At 44.2% G+C, this 8142-nt stretch overlaps 1 non-coding gene across 1 annotated transcript; it reads left to right on the forward strand.

Moving 5' to 3' along the window:
- Window positions 1–119, forward strand: LOC138362346 (5S ribosomal RNA). Its single transcript, XR_011227593.1, has one exon. It is a non-coding gene; the product is annotated as a 5S ribosomal RNA (ribosomal RNA).
- The last annotated feature ends 8023 nt before the right edge of the window (window positions 120–8142 follow it).

Consider the following 8142-nt stretch of genomic DNA (forward strand, 5'->3'; position numbering starts at 1 on the left):
GCCAACGGCCATACCACGTTGAGAACACCGCTTCTCGTCCGATCAGCGAAGTTAAGCAACGTTGGGTTTGGTTAGTACTTGGATGGGTGACCGCCTGGGAACACCAAATGCTGTTGGCAATAATGTTTTTTGTTTTGTTTTGTTTTGTTTCGTTTGTTTTTGTTTGAATGGCTGGCTCCACGGGAAATTCACGGAGTTGTGTGGAATAAGGCCTGGTAAAATGAATTAATATGTATGTCATGTTTAAAACAAACTCGCTTAATATAGATATTGTGTGAGGCTTTATACAAAAACAAACAACCAAAACAAAACATGTTGTATATATATATAGCTTAATCCGGGTTTGAACTCGCAACTCCAAGAATACGCATCACTTATATACACTTTACCACTGGACCACTGCTGCAGGACACAAGCTTGATGCTGAGGTATCAATTTAATGACGTAAATGCCATTTCCACAAATAAATGATAATTAAAAAGTATTTGTATGTACAAATCTTTTCTGTTTAAAAGGCTACAATATCAGTTACTGATATAATTTGTGTTAATGTTTCTATACCCACAAGAAGGCATATTTTTGCTTATATGTAAAGGGTACGGAGAACGAATCCACAGACCATCATTCCCCTCCCCTTCCCTCCCCCCCCCCCCCCCAACTCCCACCTACTACCACCACCACCACCACCACCAATCACCACCAATCACCACCAATCACCACCAATCACCACCAATCACCACCACCACATCTAACCGAAAACCCCCTAACACATCAACCCTCCCCCCAATCAACAGGCGAAATAATAACCCTCAAATGCCTGCCTGCCTGCCTGCCTGCAAGCCAATACTAACGGTCTTCTCAGAAAGAAAATCTCTTTGTATCTGTATTACTTGATGAAATGTATGATTCTAATAATGAAAATAAATTTTGATGTCGGTTGTATGAGCATAATGACCAATATGCACATGATATGAATGAATTAAATAGTGTAGTTTTAAGTAATTAGGTTGTAGACACATTAAGCGGATATGATATTTGACGCGTCCAGAACTGGTGATTTTTGGTTTAGTTTTAAATGCACCACCACCACCACCACCACCATTGCTTCCCCAGAGCCTAATTAAGGACCGGTAAAAGGAGTCAATATGTATGTCATCTATAAAACCAAAGAATGAATAAAAAAACACACACACAAACCTACATAATAGTATTAGGAAGATTGTATGGCAAAAAAAAAAAAGTATTATTCCCATTGGGTCGTTTGAACTCGCGACTTCCAAAATACCAGCCACACACCTTACCACCCAGCCACCATAGAGTTGGTATAATTGTGCAACTTTAGTTATAAAAGTAAAGTTCTTATTGTCTCAAATCTTATTGTCTGTTCTATGAAAAGGCATGATGTAAATTATGTATTTTTTGAATGATTGAATTGTAGGCACATTAAGCGGATTCGATATTTGATATATCCAGAAAAGGTGATTTCTGTTCAGTTTTAAAATGCATCACCGTTAACGCTAAAGGACTGGTAAAACGACTCGATGTTTGTCATTTTTAAAATAAACACTAAAACTAGGCCCTTAACATATATAATGTTTGAATATAAATTGAATGCATATAAATACAAAGTGGGAGTGGCTGGCTGGCTGGCTGGCTGGCTGGCTGGCTGGCTGGCTGGCTGCCTGCCTGCCTGCCTGCCTGCCTGCCTGCCTGCCTGCCTGCCTGGCTGGCTGGCTGGCTGGCTGGCTGGCTGGCTGGCTGGCTGGCTGGCTGGCTGGCTGCCTGCCTGCCTGCCTGCCCCCCGCCCGCCCGCCCGCCCGCCCGCCCGCCTGCTTGCCTTGCCTTGCCTTGCCTTGCCTTGCCTGTCCTGTCCTGTTCTTGCCTTGCCTTGCCTTGCCTTGCCTTGCCTTGCCTTGCCTTGCCCTGCCCTGCCCTGCCTTGGCTGCAGCTGGCTGGCTGGCCGTAAATCAACTCTTAACAACACCATACCACACCACACCATCACTCATCACCCATCACCCACCACCGGCCCCAGTCTCCCAGCCTCTCTTATATACCCGAGCAGGCCCTTTAAATTATTTGAATTGTTGCACTTCGGCCAATGGCAGGCACGATCGCTGCTGCTCAAACATATTCTGGTTCACAAGTATTATAATATATTATATATATTATTATATATATATATATATATATATATATATATATATATATATATATATATATATATATATATATATATATATATATATATATATATATATATATATATTCATGAAACACATTAAAACCTTGATCATTTATTCATTCATTACGTCTAGTGAAGAATTGCTTTTGTTCATTTGTATGATTAAAAATTAATATAATATGAATTCCTCGCTTAAAGTAAAATATAAAATATATATTGGATTTATATGATTGGTTAATATTCCAAGTGATGCTGAATATCCCCTATAATTTTGTTTTGTTTGTTTGTTATGTACACATTCCAAATGAAATCAATATAAATGTTATTATTAATGTTTGAAAGTTGATTGTCTACTTGAATCTCTCTATTAAAGTGTGTGTGGCTCCGGATGGAGCCTGGTTATGGTATTTGTCGTGGTGGGTGGCAGAAGTGCTTACTTCTTCTCTGTCTTCTTTGGCAAAAGAACTGCCTGAATGTTTGGAAGAACACCTCCCTGTGCAATGGTTACGCCAGACAGAAGTTTGTTGAGTTCTTCGTCGTTGCGGATGGCCAACTGCAAGTGACGTGGGATGATACGGGTCTTCTTGTTGTCACGTGCGGCATTACCGGCGAGCTCCAGAACTTCGGCAGCGAGGTATTCCATGACGGCTGCCAGGTAGACAGGAGCGCCAGCACCGACGCGTTCGGCGTAGTTGCCCTTACGCAGCAGACGGTGAATTCTGCCCACGGGGAACTGAAGTCCGGCCCTGCTGGAGCGAGACTTTGACTTGCCCTTCACTTTGCCTCCCTTGCCGCGTCCTGACATTGCTGCTGCTGTTGTGGGTTTGTGGTGTTTTATGCCGCCCCGCAGATCGAGCTTCGTGTTATATACCCCGCTCAGGATCAAGGGAGCCCGCCACTGACCAATCAGCGCGCTCCGCCACGCGACCCGCTCTGAGCTGAGTCGCGAGCGGGATATAAAAGGAAAGCTCGCCTCGCGCAAAAGTTCATTATTGTATCGCAACGCCAGCCAGCACGAGCATCATCATGCCACCCAAGGCATCTGGAAAGGCTGCCAAGAAGGCCGGAAAGGCCCAGAAGGCCATTGCCAAGGGCGATAAGAAAAAGAAGCGCAGGAGGAAGGAGAGCTACAGCATCTACATCTACAAAGTGCTGAAGCAGGTCCACCCCGACACTGGTATCTCTTCCAAAGCCATGTCGATCATGAACTCGTTCGTGAACGACATCTTCGAGCGCATCGCCGCCGAGGCTTCTCGCCTGGCCCACTACAACAAGCGTTCCACCATTACCAGTCGGGAGATCCAGACGGCTGTAAGGCTCCTGTTGCCCGGAGAACTGGCCAAGCACGCCGTCTCTGAGGGCACTAAGGCCGTCACCAAGTACACCTCCTCCAAGTAAACGGCTTACTTACTGCCCTGTGGTGGTGGCTTGGCCTCAAACCAACAAACTCGGCTCCATTGGAGCCACACTTTAATTTCTAAAGAGATTGTGAGTGTTAGACACCAATACTATTATAACAAAAACCTCTGTCACTGAAAGCAAATAGCTATAAAATGAGAATATTTATGAAACTGTCTGTGTGTGTTTCTCTCTCTCAGTCTCTGTCTGTCTGTCTGTCTGTCTGTCTCTGTCTTGTCTGTCTCTGTCTTGTCTGTCTGTCTGTCTGTCTGTGTCTCTCTCTCTCTCTCTCTCTCTCTCTCTCTCTCTCTCTCTCTCTCTCTCTCTCTCTCTCTCTCTCTCTCTCTCTCTCTCTCTCTCTCTCTCTCTCTCTCTCTCTCTCTCAACACATATAAGCACTCGGTATCTTTTTTTTTTTCTAGAGATTAGAGATTCATTGTTATGTTCCACATTAGGATTACTATGCAGGCCACCCTCTTAGGTTTGAAAATGTCAAGAAAACGGTTAATTTAAAATGTCATCTCCTAACTTAACAGATTAAGCCAGAGGACCGAAAACAGAATAAAACAGGACTGGACAGTATGTCACTTATACAAGCTGCTTTTATTTCTAGTACAGTATGACAATTTTTATTTTGGGGGGGGGGGGGGGGGGGGTGATCCTTGACAGTGCATAAGAGCGAAAAGCGACGGCGTTTTGTTTGTAAGAGAACAGGTTGTACTACAAATGACTTGATTTATTGATATCACGTGTATGTATGACACCTAAATTAGTGTATTTGTTTATTTATTTATTTATTTATTATATGTGTAGATGAAGGTTAATTCATATGACTGATGCTAGGAATGTCTGAAATCTCCTTAGAAGGATATTTTGGCCCTGAGAAGGGCCGAGTTTGGTGTATACTAGGGTGGTCGATTTAGCTTATGCACGCTCTCCACGGATACGGCGAGCAAGCTGAATGTCCTTTGGCATGATGGTGACACGCTTGGCGTGGATGGCACAGAGGTTAGTGTCCTCGAAGAGACCGACCAGGTAAGCCTCGGATGCCTCCTGTAAAGCCATGACGGCAGACGACTGGAAGCGAAGATCGGTCTTGAAGTCCTGGGCAATCTCGCGCACCAGACGCTGGAAGGGAAGTTTCCTGATGAGCAACTCGGTGCTCTTCTGGTAACGACGGATCTCACGCAGGGCGACCGTTCCGGGCCTGTAACGGTGAGGCTTCTTCACACCCCCTGTGGCAGGAGCAGACTTGCGTGCTGCCTTGGTGGCCAGCTGCTTACGAGGAGCCTTGCCTCCCGTGGACTTGCGAGCAGTCTGCTTGGTGCGAGCCATGGTGAACAACTGTGGTTTGTGATGGCCGGCGCCGAAAAATTTTTGCTTATATACGCCGTCTCGAGGCGCTTGCTCGAGCGCCATTGGCTGCTCGACTCGCCTACGTCACCCCGTTGCCCCTCCCCTCCTTCCTCTGGCTGCAGCCAACAGGCGGCTCACCTCAATCACTATTATCGCTGATTTTGCTCTATTTTTTGGATTTGTGCAAAAGTCATTTCACAGGGACGTGAAACAGACGAGTAGGCAACTGCAGTTTTGAAAGCGTTGTGAGAAAGCCGTGTCTACTCGACCACAAGCGTAAAGTAAGGGCAGGCAGGAGTTGCAATGCTACTAGTACGTCCGCTTGATGGGATATAGTCGGGAAATCGTGCGGGCATTCGTCAATTCGATTCACACAACTTCAACACCATGACTGGACGCGGCAAGGGAGGCAAGGGACTCGGAAAGGGTGGCGCCAAGCGTCATCGTAAGGTGCTACGTGACAACATCCAGGGCATCACCAAGCCCGCTATTCGTCGCTTAGCTCGTCGTGGCGGCGTGAAGCGTATTTCGGGTCTCATCTACGAAGAGACCCGTGGCGTCCTGAAGGTGTTCCTCGAGAACGTCATCCGTGATGCTGTAACCTACACGGAACACGCCAAGAGGAAGACCGTCACTGCTATGGACGTGGTGTACGCTCTGAAGCGCCAGGGTCGTACCCTCTACGGATTCGGCGGATAAGAGCTTGGCTAATCCATCGATTCCACCCACCACCACCTCAAAACGGGACCTAATTAGGTCCCTATACTTTTTTTACTGAAGGGCTTAATAGACGATAACATAAATTGTTTTGATATCAGCTAGCACATTGGGTCTTATGAAATCTATTTTTTATCCTCGCATGCTTAAAGGGACTCTGATTGGGGAGGGAGGGGGGGGGGGGGGAAGGTTTGTTACGTTATATACTAGCAGAGCAGGATCATTGGTGGGGGGGGGGGGGGTGAGGGGGAGAGAGAGAGAGAGAGAGAGAGAGAGAGAGAGAGAGATCTTTCCCAACTCTTCCTTTTTACATGAGTGAGCTACCCGTTTTATTCATTTTATCCTTCTCAGAGCTGTTTTGATAGTATCCAAATGATGGTAAATGAAAAGGGAGGACACGAATATCTACCCAGAATTCAGGACTGGCAATCGATATGCATGTTTGAGTGCGAATCTTTTTCTCTCTCAACTTAGGTATACGTTTATGTCGTACCTAAAAGCGAGAACCACACTATTGGGACAAGTATGCAAGGCCCAATTTTCCTAACAAGCACAGTTAATTTTGTTATTTTCGAACATTTCTTTCCAAATTGGTTTATCCAATTAACAGTATTATATTAAGATCATGAATTGCTGGGTTAGGTTAGGTTAGGTTAGCTTAGCTTAGGTTAGGTTAGGTTAGGTTAGGTTAGGTTAGGTTAGCTTAGCTTGGGTTAGCTTAGGTTAGGTTAGGTTAGCTTAGCTTGGGTTAGCATAGGTTAGGTTAGGTTTGATTACATTTCTATGTTAGATTTAACTCAAATTCAAAACAATTGCAGTCATTCGGCTTGTTAGTCAACTTGCCTCTAATAGGGGCAATTTGTCTAACAAGACTATTTAGTTTTGTGTGCATATATATATATATATATATATATATATATATATATATATATATATATATATATATATATATATATATATATATATATATATATATATATTATAGCTTCAAGACTCCGAACCAATATAGAAGCATCAAGAGGAAGTGCTTGTGTTATGGGCCAATAGGCCTTCTGCAGTTACTTCCATTCTTATGTTTTTATTCCCATTGGTTCGTGTTTTATCTTGTGTAAATGTCAATCACCTTACCCAAAACTTTGGTACCATATCACCTCACCCATGTGTATATATAAATATATATATATATATATATATATATATATATATATATATATATATATATATATATATATATATATATATAATATACAGAGTAAATCTACCCCAAAAGTAATGATTTATTTGTCTACAAAACTAAACTCTTTTTGGAATCATATGAGGCCCCTCCACTGAGGGGGGAGGCCTGGATGTTTATTGTCATGTGTATTCATGCTGCTTGCATGTCGTCGTTTATTTTGCCTTTGTTGTTTTCTTGACAGCTTTCTTTGCCTTGGGTGGTTTGGGAGATTTTGAAGCTCTCTTTATTTTGGGCTTTTTGTTCCCAACAACAAGCTGCTGCTGCTGCTGCTTCTTTTTCAAGGCTGTAGGTGGTTTGTTGCTTGTGGCGGCTTTCTTGGGAGTTACCACGGCCTTCTTTGCTGCTGTAGATGGTTTCTTGGTTGTGGTGGCTTTCTTGGGAGTTAGAACGGCCCTCTTCTCTGCTACGGCCAGCTTGAATGATCCACTAGCTCCACTTCCCTTGGTCTGAACAAGAATGCCGTCAGCCACTGCTTTCTTGAGAAATCTTCGGATGTAAATGGCGATCTTGGCAGCCTCGACTTTGTTGTTGGCAACAACGTACTTCTTGATTGCTTGTAGAGACGAGCCCTTACGGTCTTTGAGTGCTGCGACCGCGGCTAGAACCATTTGACTAGTTTTCGGGTGAGCAACCTGGACGCGAGGTTTCCTGGTGGTGGCCACCACAGCAGCAGCAGCCGCAGCCTTCTTGGTAGGCTTTGCTTCTACCATGATGATGATGAGATAACCAAGGTGATGAGAGACGCTCAGACAGTCACGGGGGAATGATGCTGCCGCCGCTTGAGCCGAACCTATTTATGTGCCGGCACGGTACAGAAGCTGCAACCTGGCAACTCGTCCACCAATCACGACGGTTGGTTTTACGGCTCCGAAACCTGGATCCCATATCTTCTCTAAAATAGAAGCATTTGTTCATGTTCTTTGTAAAAGTATCATAAAGCAGGACAGATGAGACAAATATCATAAAAACTGAAGAGCAGATGAGCACACACATGTTTGTATTACAAAAGAAAATCCACAAATTCATTAGAAATTGGCAGGGCAGGCTGAGGAAGTAGGTAGATGTAAAATGTCTGTAAATGGCGAAAGAACATAAACCCAAGACTGAATAAACGATGTTAAATATCCATGCCAAGGAGACAAAAATATGTTAGGATACAATTACCATTAAGACACCACAAGCAGGTCCGTATCCTGCCGCGATGACTTAAAAGAGTTGGTTATTAGCCACAATGTGTAGGCAGTCTCAT

The sequence above is a fragment of the Procambarus clarkii genome, unplaced genomic scaffold (genome assembly GCF_040958095.1).
Source record: "Procambarus clarkii isolate CNS0578487 unplaced genomic scaffold, FALCON_Pclarkii_2.0 HiC_scaffold_1656, whole genome shotgun sequence".
NCBI classification, from domain to species: domain Eukaryota; kingdom Metazoa; phylum Arthropoda; class Malacostraca; order Decapoda; family Cambaridae; genus Procambarus; species Procambarus clarkii.